The sequence below is a fragment of the Rattus norvegicus genome, chromosome 4 (genome assembly GCF_021556685.1).
Source record: "Rattus norvegicus strain SHRSP/BbbUtx chromosome 4, alternate assembly SHRSP_T2T, whole genome shotgun sequence".
Taxonomy (NCBI): domain Eukaryota; kingdom Metazoa; phylum Chordata; class Mammalia; order Rodentia; family Muridae; genus Rattus; species Rattus norvegicus.
In genome coordinates this window covers 118,323,279-118,336,241 of record NC_141537.1, presented here as the reverse complement: position 1 = coordinate 118,336,241, position 12,963 = coordinate 118,323,279, and positions in this window count along the sequence as shown.

Sequence of the window (12,963 nt, the reverse complement as noted above, 5' to 3'; positions counted from 1 at the left end):
CATCACTTCTTAGAACTTTGGAACAAAGCCTTTAGTACATGAGTCTTTGGGGGTTACTTGAAACACAAATTACAACATCTACAAACTCTTAAGTTTTAAAAATAGGTATTTGAATTGAACCCAGGGTCTGACACATGCTATATAAGACAAACACTCCACAGCCAAGCTTCTCCAACCTTCTCCAACCTTTCTGTTTTTTATTTTGAGATAGGATCTCTCACTAAATTGCTCAGGCTGGCCATAAACTCACTGTAGTCCTAGCAAGCCTTGAGCTTGATCCTTCTGCTTCAGTCTCCCAGTAGCTGAGGTGTCAGGCCTACACCCTCCTTATTTCTGGTACTATGAAATGGGGCAGCTTGTCTGGTGCTTCCAGTCAGCTCCACACTCATTGTGGATCCTTTGTGTCTTTTTATGAGAGAAGGATATCTTCAAACCAAGATCTAGAGCTGGAAGTGCTATCAAATGGCTATAATCCAATTAGAAGATGAAGCAGAAGGATTAAAAGTTCAAGGCCATCTTGGGTTACTATCACAAAAATAAAATAGAAATTAAAACCAAAGCAAGATCTGGGTAACAGGGGAAATGGGGAGTCACTGATTTTCAGCTCTCACCAGAGAGAACTAGATGGCGTGTAGCATGTGATAACCCATTGACACAGATATCTCTGGTATGCATACATTTGTATGTCTCTGTTTTGATAATGTGTGACACAACTTCAAACTGGTGTTGCCTACTCTAATATGCCATTACAACAATCACTCTGGTGTTTTTTATTTAGAAACTGAGTCTCATGCACCCCTAGATATTCTCAAACTCACTGAATAGCCAAGGTTGGCCTTAAACTCCCAATCCTTCAACCTCCACTTCCCTAGTGCCGGAATTACATATGTGTGCCCCCACACCAGAATGGAACACAGGACTTCATACAGATATAGTAGGCAGGTACAGTCTCCCCCAACACATACCCAGAAAGATCCGGTCTCAAATCATCTACTAGCCATGCACGCTAACTCAACCCTAACACAGTTTCAGAATTGTTAATTCATACATTCCATGTTCGCCTAGGTTTTGATTTATAATTAGTTCTTTGAGAGTTTCATCCTACGTGTTTTGATCATATTCACCCTCCCTCTCACAACTCTTCCCAGCTCCTACCTTCCCCACTCACCCAAGTTTGTATTCATTTTTTTTAATCCTTGAAGACAAATCTGTGTTGCCCAAATATCCTTGGCTATGTAATCTTCCACTGGAGTGTGGTCAACTTAACCAGGGCTACACTTAGGGAAACCTAGCTCTTCCTCTCCCAACAGGTATTGATTGCCAAAATTTCTGCAGCTAGGGATGAGATTGTGTGCCTAACTCCACTCTCCATTGGTCTAGACTTTGTGGAGGTTGTCACAACTACTGTGTCCAGGAGATAATGTCTTCATGGACTAAGACAGTCACCTACCACTTCTGGCTTTTGCATGCTTTCTGCCCCTTCTTCCACAATGATTCCTGAGCTCTGGGGGGAGGAGGAAGAGGAAGAGGAGGAAGAGCAGAAGCAGGAGAAGGAGGAGAGGAGGAGGAGGAGGAGGAGGATATATGTTTCCTTCAGGGCTGAGTATACTACCCTGAAAGAGCCAAGTCTCACCTGCTGGCTCACTTTTTAAGATTTATTTTTAACGGTGTGTAGGGCTGTATATCTGTATGGGAGCCCAAGGAAGCCAGAGGTGCCAGATCCCCTGGAGCTGGAGATACAGATGGCTAGGAGCCACTTCATGTGGCTGATGGCAGCTAAACTTGGCCTTCTGCAGGAGCAGCCAGTGCTCTAAACCACCTAGTCATCCCTCCAGCCCTGACTTTAAAGTTTTAAAATTTTATGTGTTTTCAACATGTGTGTGTGACAGTGTGTAAATGAGTGTGTGCATGAGTGAGCGTGTATGTGTGTGAGTATGAGGTGTGTGTGTATATAAATGTGGGAATGTGTGTGAGTTACAGAGCGTGTGTGTATCCATGTGTAGAGGGCAGGCAGAAGTCAGAAGACTACTTTCAGGAGTCATTTCTCTTCTTCCACTGCAGTATCCAATGACTGAACTCAGAATGTCTGGCTACACTGGAGAGCAGTTTGACCCACTACCCTTATCTTACTGACTCCATTGTAAACCATCATTGGCAATGGAGCCCATAGATAGAATTTTGGCATTCTGTGTAGTTTGTCACTCTTCTCCTTTAAGCTCTTGAGTTTCATATCTTGCCTACCAACACTTCCATACAATCCACCAAACCCAATTATGAGATGGTTTTAGTGGTTTTATTTTATATTTAGATAATCTAAATTAATTTTATTTTGAGCCATAGAAAATGCAGGTGTAGATTATTGCTGATGTCATTGCTGATGTCATTGTTGTTGTTGAAGATCCTACATACCAATTAATATTAATCCTTTTCTTGTTGGGGTGCATGTAGCTGTTTCCTGTATTCTAGAAGTTTCTCTGCTTCTGAGCCAGTGTGAGAACCTGCTAATTCCGGAAGGGACAGTGTCCAGCTGTGACCCCTTAAGTATCTCTTACCTCTTCTTCCATGTTTAGTTTTGCAGAAACACAGCACAGATAATTGTGAGAATGAACTTGAGAGGTGCCTGGGAACTTTGATGGAGATTACATTGAGTCTATTCATTTTGGTAGGCACTGACACTGAGCATGGTCAGTCCTTCTTTATGTCTGCCTTTATATCCTTCATAACTTGGATGTTTTGTTCTCATCATAAGTCTTATCTTATTCACTCAGGACTTAGCCTTACTCCTGTGAATTCATATGGAGATTCACAATTTTCACTGACAGTGGGTTACTGCTAGCATCTAAAAGAGATACTAAGTATGTTTGTCTTGTATGTAGACAACTTAATTACTGTCCTTTTCAGACCTGATAGGATTACAACTAGTTCCTAGAATGTCCCACTGGTCCTTGTGGTCTGTAGAAAATAGCAGTTCCCAATTCCTTTCTCTGTCAAAGAGCTGAGTATTGGTAGAAGGACAAAAAAGACAAATCACTTTACAGAGGAGAATCCTTGAGAAAAGTGCAGAGACATTTCAGATTACTAGGTAAGATTGGGAATCAAAACTTGGAAATAGCCACAGACTTGAGGAAAGGCCAATAAACTAAGATAGATAATATGAAGGAGGTTTGCACCATTGGTAGAAATAAATCTGAAAGCTAAGGGAAATAGTGTACTTACAAATATTACAGATATATACATGTATAGAGACATATAGACATGATGAAAATTGGACCAGGAAGATAAGGGAAAGTCATTCAGCATGGGAAGAGAGAGAGCGGCTTAGAGCCGTAGCCAATAGCTGAAGATTATCTTTCTATTTCTGAATGTTTCCCCTGACTTACTTGACAAAACCACTGGCACACCTGCAGTGACCAAGCAGTCAGGACTGCGCTTCCTGGGCTGCAGTCAGAGAGCTCTAGGTCCCTGTTAACTGTGGGCGTTCTTAGAGTTTATCAAGGAAGGGAGTTTTCTTCTGTTGCCAGTCCACTGTGCGTTCCTTCTCAAAGTTCTCACTGAATACTAGCAATGCTTTTCCAGCCTTTCACCAGGATGTCCACTGGTTTGTTATTATTATTAATAATCATTTTATTTGTTCTCATTTCAAATTGTATCCTTCTTCTCCCCCATCCCACCTCTCTCACCCCCTCCCATTTGCCTGTATGAGGGTGCTCCTCCATCCATCCACCTCACCCCTGTAGCATCCCCCTATGCTGGGACATCAAGTCTCCTTCCCCTGCCATTGATATCAGATAAGGCCATCCTCTGCTACCTATGTATCTGGAGTCCTGGCTCCCTCCATGTGTACTCTTTGGTTGGTGGTTTAGTCCCTAGGAGCTATGGAGGAAGGGGTTAGTTGATATTGTTGTTCCTCTTATGGGGTTGCAGTCCCCTTCAGCTCCTTCAGTCCTTTCCCTAACTCTTCCACTGGGGTCCCTGGGCTCAGTCCAATGGTTGGCTATAAGTATCTGCATCTGTACTGGTCAGGTGCTGGTACAGCCTCTCAGAGAACACACATACCAGGCTCCACAGGACAGATTTTTAAAGAGGCCTCGTTAAATGTTTCATTTAGTTTCAGAATCTCCCAGCATTTAAAATTGGCTTCCACAGCAATGGTTACACAAAGAAAAGAGACTCTGAATGGTGTTGGCACACGTATATAGTTAATCATCGCTTTAACTGTCTACTTACTATCCAACACTAAATCAATCTCTCTCTCTCTCTCTCTCTCTCTCTCTCTCTCTCTCTCTCTCTCTGTGTGTGTGTGTGTGTGTGTGTGTGTGTGTGTGTGTGTTTGCATGTGTTTACCAAGCTTTCTTTACTGACAGGCAGGATCTTCTTTAGAACAAAATAATTTACTCCATTAGATTTTCTTCAGCATAACCATACAGTGACTGTGCTTGTGGATAGGCCTACTTCCTGCTCCCAGTGCTACTGAGAGGGGCTGCATACCCACTCTTGTCTGAATCCCTATAGACCTACCTGCATCCCCCAAAGAACTTCATGAAGTGGCAAAATTACAATCTCTCTCTCTCTCTCTCTCTCTCTCTCTCTCTCTCTCTCTCTCACTCTCACTTTTTTTGGTTATTTTATTTATTTACATTTCAAATGTTATCCCCCTTCTTGGTTTCCCCTCCACAAACCCCTATCCTATCCTCCCTCCCCCTGCTTCTATGAGGGAACTCACCCACTCCTGCTTCACTACCCTAGCATTCCCCTACGTTGGGGCATTGAGTCTCTACAGGACCAAGGGTCTCCCCTCCCTAGCTGAAATATACAACAAAGGGGGAAAAGAACCTCTAGAGACCATATCCAGAGGTTAGGCACGGCCTCTAGTTGAGGAAGGGGGCTACCCACCCATTTCAAAAATATTAACCCAGAATTGCTCCTGTCTAAAGGAAATGCAGGGACAAAGAGTAGAGCAGAGACTGAAGGGAAAGGCCATCCAGAGACTGCCCTACTAGGGATCCACCCATCTGCAGACACCAATCCCAGACACCATTGCTGATGCCAAGAGGTGCTTGCTAACAGGAGCCTGGTATAGCTGTCCCCTAAGAGGCTCTGCCAGAGCCTGACCAATACAGATGCAGATGCTCGCAGCCAACCCTTGAACTGAGCACGGGACCCCAATGGAAGAGCTAGGGAAAGAACTGAAGAAGCGAAGGGCTTTGCAACCCCATAGGAAGAACAACCTTATCAACCAACCAAACCCCACCAGAGCTCCCAGGAACTAAACCACCAGTCAAAGAATCCACATGGAGGGAGCCATGGCTCCAGATGATTATTAAAAGTCAAGTCTTATCTGTTTCTTCTCTCCCCCTCCCACCTCTCCCTCTCCCCCTCCCTCCCCCACCCCCCTCTTCCTCTTCCTCCTCTTTTGAGACAAGGTCTCAGAATGTGGCCCTGGCTGGCCTGAAATGTGATCTATAGACCAAGCAGAGATTTATCTGCCTCTGCCTCCAGAGTACTGGGGTGAAAAGTATGAACCACCAAGAAAAGCACTGTCTGTTCTCCCTCATGTCTTCAACAACAGAATTTTGTTTTGTGTGTGTGCACAAGTTGCTGTTTTAGAAATCTAAAACGTTATTTGTTCTTTGGACTACTTTTCTTTTATAATGGAGCTGTAACAAATACATATTCTCATGCTAAAGAGTTTTATTTTTATTTATTTTAATTTTCCCCATTAATTAATTAGTTTATTTATTCACTTTACATCCTGGTTGCTGCCCTGCCCCATTTGTTTCTTGACAGTGTATGAAGCTAACTTCCCTTTGTGAAGGCTGAGAGGCGTAGGGGGAGCTGTGATTCCTGCCAGCTATGGGATGAGGAGAGGGAGGAGAATCAGTCGGAGTGGAATGATGTAACATAGGCAAACAGAAGACAAAAGAATTGAGTGTGTGTAGTCTCTAAACAAACTCTTACACAGTGTGAAGATGCCTGAGGTCCATGGCAATGGCTTACATTCCAGAAGCAGCATGAGGACCAGGACATGGGTCAGAGGTAGGGTTCCTTTCTGCCACGCCTAAGGGCCTGGCTCGATGCTAAGCACCTCCAGGATAAACATGGAAGTTTCCGATTAACTGAATAAATAGTCAGAAGTCAGGAAAATGGTGATATCGATTTCAAAGAAGAAAGATTGATTTTGGACATGCCCAGATGATGTTTGGCTTGATGAAGATCTGGCCTGGTGGCATAGGCCTATAATTCTAGCTACATAGGAGGTTGAAGCCAGAGAGTCAGAGCTTTGAGGCTTGTCTAAGCTAGAGATCAAGATGGGGTGGGGCAGAACGTGACCGCACTGCTGAGCTTACTTGCCAGTCATCTGTCCCTGTTGTACAGATAGAGGAGCCCAAAGCCCAGGAACAGTGTTTCTCCATAGTTCTAACTGCCATCTCTTCCCTCACAGCCTGTCCTCTGTGAGATGTCAGTCCAGGCCTGTGGAGATGCTCAGCTGGCAAAGGTCTGCCTCCAGATCCACATAAAAAGGAAAGACGGCATGTTAGCAGATGCCTCTAACACTAGTGTTGACAGCAAAGACAGATTCCCTTGGTCTTGCTGACCTGTCAGCCCAGCATACTTGGCAATTTCCAGGAGAGTGAGAGGTCCTATCTCAAAACACAACATGGATGACATCTGAGTAAGAATGACACCTGAGTTTGTCCTCTGGCTTGCACATCACACATGAATATCAACACACATGTATACCCCGTATACACACACACACACACAGATACACACACACACATACACACAGATACACACACACATACACATACACACATATGCATGCAAGCTGTAAGCACAGAGTTCATCTATAGTAGAGTAAATACTTTCAAGCTAAGGGAAAATACAGGCTTGGTTAGAGTCTGAAGGAAAAACATGTAGAGAAATAGTTACTTAAATAGAAGTGGGTGTGGTCTTGAAGTGCCCAAGAAACAGAAGAACATGTGTCATGACCATGGACACCAGAGCCTCACAGGGATGTGATGCATGTACCTGAAATCTTTTGAGTCCATCACTAGATAAGAATATAAAATGAATTGCCAGGTTTTACAGCTCCCACCTTCTCGACACTCCTCATTCCTCCTTTACCTCCCCAATGGTTCATCCGTGCCTTAGTCACCACAGTAGGTCAGCGTATGGATGAGGAAGATTTAAAAAAAAAATGTCAGGATGGTCTGTGCAGAATGTTCTAGAATGCCAGCAGCACTCTGGAAACATCCAGAAAGACTCAGATGGCAGCACTTGATGGGAAAAGGTAAGAGTTTACCAAGAAGTGAGAGAAGGAAGTTCAAAGAGAAGACAGTAAGGGGTGGGGTGGGGGAGGGCTTTGAAACCTGCTGTGACTGGTGTGAAGGCTTAGATCATACCACACCCACCACACTGAGCAGAGCACACAGTGTGGGTCTCCGAATGCAAATTCCTTGCCTGAGCCTGGATGTGGGCTAGGCAGTTCCTCTGAAGAGCTGGCCAGCAGAAGAAAACCTAATTTGGATAGGTGCACATCCTAGAGCCCCATGAGCTCACTCTGGCTTAAACACTCAGAGAAAGTGCCATTTCCTTCCTTGTGGTGGCAAGCAATACTGTAGCCACAGGGAGGTGACACTCTCCCCTAACCCCATCCCTTCTCTCTGGTGCTCTCCTCTTAACCTTATCCCTCCTCTATGAAGCTCCCTGCCTCGGCCCCATTCCTCCTCCTCCAGATTTGACTACTCTGGCACAAACACCTGGGACTTCAGTTCTAATCCTGGCTCTTCTCTGGCTCCAGGGATGACCTTGGCCAGGCTATACCTACTCTCTGGGCCTTGAGTCTTTCCTTTTCCCTTTTGGGTACATGCTTTCTTTGGTTCTATGCTTTTGTATTTCCCTTGTAATGGCTCCCAGGAAGAAAATCCCACCTCAAACCCCCAGGTGTCTTCAAAGTCCTGACACCCTCCTTAATCTTCCAGCTCTGAGACCCCACCTGGTGAGGAGGAGCCACAAATTGGGATAGTAATGGCCCTGCTGATTGCATTAAGGGGTCCTAATGCAATATGCTCTCATGGGGACTATCCATCAGACCAGAGGCCCTCCCCAAGTCCCTGCCACCTCAGTCACATTAGTGAGTCAGCCCATTTATCACTACCACACACCTCCATGGAGACTGGCCTAGACGGATGAGGGGCCAAATCAGATTTATGAGGAGGAATCCTGGGAAAAAAATCAGCCCCATCCATCTCCTAGACACCAAGGAGGGAGCCCTGGTCCCCACTCCCTCCAGTGCTCCATAGGGGAACAAACGGGTGCTAATCAGGAAGCCAGCCTTTGTTTTCCTGGAGGCCCAGAGTTGCCCAGCACAGCCCTGCAAGTAGCTTGTCTTGCAGTTCTAGTTCTGAATCAAAGCCTCTTCTAGGACCAGCAAACAGGGCCAGCACTGCTCAGCTTTTGGGGATCCCAAGAACATGCACTGAACAAAGCTCTTGGGTTTCATAAAGGGTAGCAAGCAGAAGGTGGGAGGAAGGGGCAGTGAGCCCCACTCAGGAATGAGACGGGACTTGGGCCACATTCCTGTGGAAGAGGTCTCCCTCTGGCCTTCTGCCTGGGCTAAGGCTGTCCAGAAGGCTCATTATTATCACGGAGCTTTTGAGGACCCACTTGTGCTTTAAATAAGACATGAGATTTCTATATTGTTTAAAGCTGCTGGCCTTTAGCTGAGGCAATCTCTCAGCTAGCTTCTACTTAACCCAAGTCCCCAGCCTGTGTCCCTGCCACCTGGCTAGCTCTTTACCTCCCTGCTCTGGAGGGCTCATTATAACTTACCCAACTTACCCGGGGCAGCCAGACCACTCCTGCAAACAGGAAGCTTTGAGGAGGTGGAGAGTGGGGTAGGATGTCAGTGCTGGTCACTCCCTTTCAGGCACTAGGATTCATGGACCCCAAAGCTTATTTGATTTGAAAGACATTATTTAAGAAAATCATGCAGAATCATGACCTTCTAGGATCAGTTTGGGGGCTATGGAAGGATCCTGCTCAGGCAAGAGTCCCTAAAGCTTTAGGGTCATCAACCTCAAGCAAAGAGTTTGTACTCATTATCTAAACAACAACAACAACAACAACAACAACACAGCAATCGCCTACGGAGGCAAGGCTTACCTTCCCCATTCTTATAAAAGAAGGAAACTAGGTGCTATACACACATCTGTCATCCCAGCATTCAGTAGCTACATAGCACGTTTGACATTAGCCTGGACAAGACCTTACCTCAAATTAGAAAAAAAAAAGCCTGTGTAAGACTATGATACTATTGACAGATGCTGCTGTGACCAGATCCATAGGCTCACATCACTGTCATGGCTCCCACTGCCAGGAAAGAGCCTCAGGACCATGAAGCTCAGCCCCTGAACCAGTTCATGGGAGCACAGCTTGGTCAGAAATCCAGGGATATACATACATATGTATATACATACATACATGCATGCATATATACATATGTACATATTACATATGTATATATACATGCATACACACACACACACACACACACACACACACACACACACACACACAAAGCTGCAGGAACACTTGTGAGTATAAGGTACCAGGAGAAAAGTAAGGCAGACTCCACCAGGTGCCCAGATGTCTTCCCCATGGTAGACACCTGTCCTGAGGACAATACCTTGTCTCTCTCAGACCTTACCCAACCAGGGAGCAGGACTTTAGAAGCTAGTGCCATCCTGTAGAAACCTTGCTGAAGTCCCACTATCCCTTTCCTCCCACTTACTGGCTCCTGCTCTCCTCTCCCTGGGCCTCCCGTCTTTAATGACAGAAAGACTTTCCACATGTAGAAGGACCTTTGCAGCACCAAACTGAGTACTAATGGGGCAGGCCTCTTTCAGGGCCACATTCTCCTCCACACAAGGACCAGCCATTCCCTGTCTGGCTTTTCTTCATTGCCACTTAGGGCTCACATGTGAGTCCTCCATCTACTGGGCTGGGGCTTTGTCTTTCTTTCAGCTTCAGATCCTCACACCCTGGCCTTCTTCACCAACTCTGCTGACCCAATTCTGAGCACTAAGGGTATGTGTCCCAGGCCACATAGTCTGTAGAGAACAGGTTCTGCACTAAAGGAAGTTGTGTGGACTGGACCCAGTCATCTGGGGCTCAACAAGACCAGTACTGAGTAAGACACCCTCCCAACGTGTATGCATGGTTCATAAACCAACACCCCTGTGAAATAGGAGTCTGTGGGTCAGGAAGCTGTGTCTAAGCATGTCCCACAGGTCTCTTCCTCCCTCCCTCTGTCCCTCCGTCCCTCCCTCCCTCCCTCTCACTCTTTCTCTCTCATTCTCTCTCTGTCTCTCCATTCATCCTTCCCTATCCTCCTGTGTGTGTGTGTGTGTATGTATGTATGTATGTATGTATGTATGTATGTATGTATGTATTTGTGTGTATGTGTGTGCATGCATATGTGGGTGTTCTGTAGGGTTCTGCTCTAGACTGGATGCTATCTGTGTAGGCTCCTTCTCCATTGCCTCCCAATTAGTAACCAAATGTACCTGAGTTCCCCATTTGTCTTCTATAACCCAGACCTCTGCAGCTCTCAGACAGCACCACTGGGATAGCCTGAAGCCACTGAGAACCTAATCGTGACTCAGACCAAATTCATGACCTTGGTCTCGAGTCTCATCCTAGGTTCCCTTGCTCAGGGTAGCTCTTTTTACTAGGCACTCAGCTCACCAAACAGGACTCCCCTATCTCCTCCACAGTTTCCAAATGTGTTCACAGAAAGTGACTACTCCTACTGTGCCTTCTCCTCTGTCCGCACTGTGACTGGCTTTGGTGTTCAATGTCCTGAATTCAAGGCCCACCTTTTGGTCTAGAGCTTCTTGCTCAGTGTACAGCTAAAGCTGCTTGATCTCTCCAGGATGCTGAGGGTCTGTGAAACCATGTAAGGCACACAGGCAAGCCTTTTGTTAATGCATGCCTGGATGACGTTCTCCTTGTTATCATGATTGTTACCATTGTCTCCTCTATCCCTTTCTCTACCGTGTCAGATCACCCGTAGACCAGGCAAACAGTCTACATTGCTTAGGCTGCTTAGAGGCAGAGTGGGCTTTGAACCTAGGTCTATCTAAATGGCTCTGGTGTTCTTGTTCTCAGACAAGCTCCCTGCCTGCTTGTACATGAACAATGAATGGACCCAGAAGAGCAGGACTGGAGAAGGTATGAAGCCACAGAGTGAAAATTTAGTGAGCATGTTCAAGAGGGCCCAGATGCCTGCAGAGAAGGGGTGTTGTAGGAGATGGGGGAATGAGTTGAATAGGAAACACAGAGTTTGGAGAAGATGTTGGTAGAGACCAGGTGGTAGAAAGGCTGGAGTCTTTCCAAGACCCTTTCAGGGTCTACTGGGGTAGGGCCTTGGAGGAGTCACAGGCATTATTAAAATGGTCCTGATACAGCAAGTGTTGTCATAATGGGGAGAGGTAATAAGTATGGTTCCTCTTATCTCTGGCCACCGTAACAGTGCCTGGTGAGGATTAGGTAAAGCTCCAACTTTGATCTGAGCTGGGAGCTGGGATGGGAGAGCTTAAGTTACTACAAGGTCTGAGATTCTGCTTTTTCTCTTCTTCTTCTTCTTCTTCTTCTTCTTCTTCTTCTTCTTCTTCTTCTTCTTCTTCTTCTTCTGAGAGAGAGAGAGAGAGAGAGAGAGAGAGAGAGAGAGAGAGGCGCACAGGAGTAGAGACCACAGGCAAGAGGAAGTAACCTGTGGCATTTTTTAACTTGGAGAATCTGCCAACTAGATGTCCAGCCTAGCCTGGAGCAAGGGTTAGCTTGTCTGACCGCAGCTTTGGAACAGAACCCAGCAGGTTGGGGAAGCAGGAGGGTCCTGCTTGTCTTTCTGTTGCTTTTCTCTTAGGCTGGCTGGCTGCATCTGGTTGCCACTCTGTCTGCTGTCCCCAGGAAGAAGCAGTCCAGTGTTCCTAGGTACCCTCCTTTTGTCACAAGCCAACACTGCTAGGCCAACTCTGTCCATTAAGCCTTCCTGGTAAAAGATGGAACCTGGATCATCAGGGAAAGCCCGCCCCATCCTCGTCCCCACTGTGTCCTTAATGAGAGCTGGATAGATGGGCTGTAATGGGGAACAGGGGGTGCTATTCCTTCTGAGTGACCTCTCAGAGGATGCCTCCCTGGTGCAGGGACTGGGAAGGAGATGGGAGTCCTGACAGCCCTGGAGGGAGGAGACTGCACTCTAGCTTGTCTAATTCAGTTCATGCCCAGATGAACAGTGTTCTATTTACAAATCAACACACTTGTATTTCCTGAGATCCCCAGGATTTCCGAAGCTCCAGAGGAGGATGGAGGAAGCGGATTGTGACACCAAGCAGTGTGCAGGCTGTTTCACTTCGTGCTCTGCCCAGCCCTTTTCTGTTAGTGTTTTTACCTTCCACAAAAGCCCTGGGTTCCCTGTCACGCTTTCTTTTTTTCTCCCTGGACCCTGATTGTCCTTCAGTCCTTTGTCACCAAGTGAAACTTGATAAACTGAGCAGAAACACACTGCTGTCCCCATCCTTTCAAAACTGCTGCCAGAGAGAGAACACAGGGGAAAGAGAGCTGAGGTCTTTGAATGGACGTTTAAGCAGGAGTGCGAGCGCCTGCACACACACACACACACACACACACACACACACACAGAGAGAGAGAGAGAGAGAGAGAGAGAGAGACAGAGACAGAGAGGCAGAGAGAGAGAGAGAGAGAGAGAGAGAGAGAGAGACAGAGAGACAGAGAGACAGAGAGACAGAGAGAGAGACAGAGAGAGACTCACATACATACCAGGACATAGAGTTGTCTAGGGTGGGAGACAGTTGACTCCCAGACTATTGTGTATGAGGCCTGGCCCTGAAGTCCTGGGATGGATGCCCTCCCAGCTCCCAGCGACACCCCTCATTG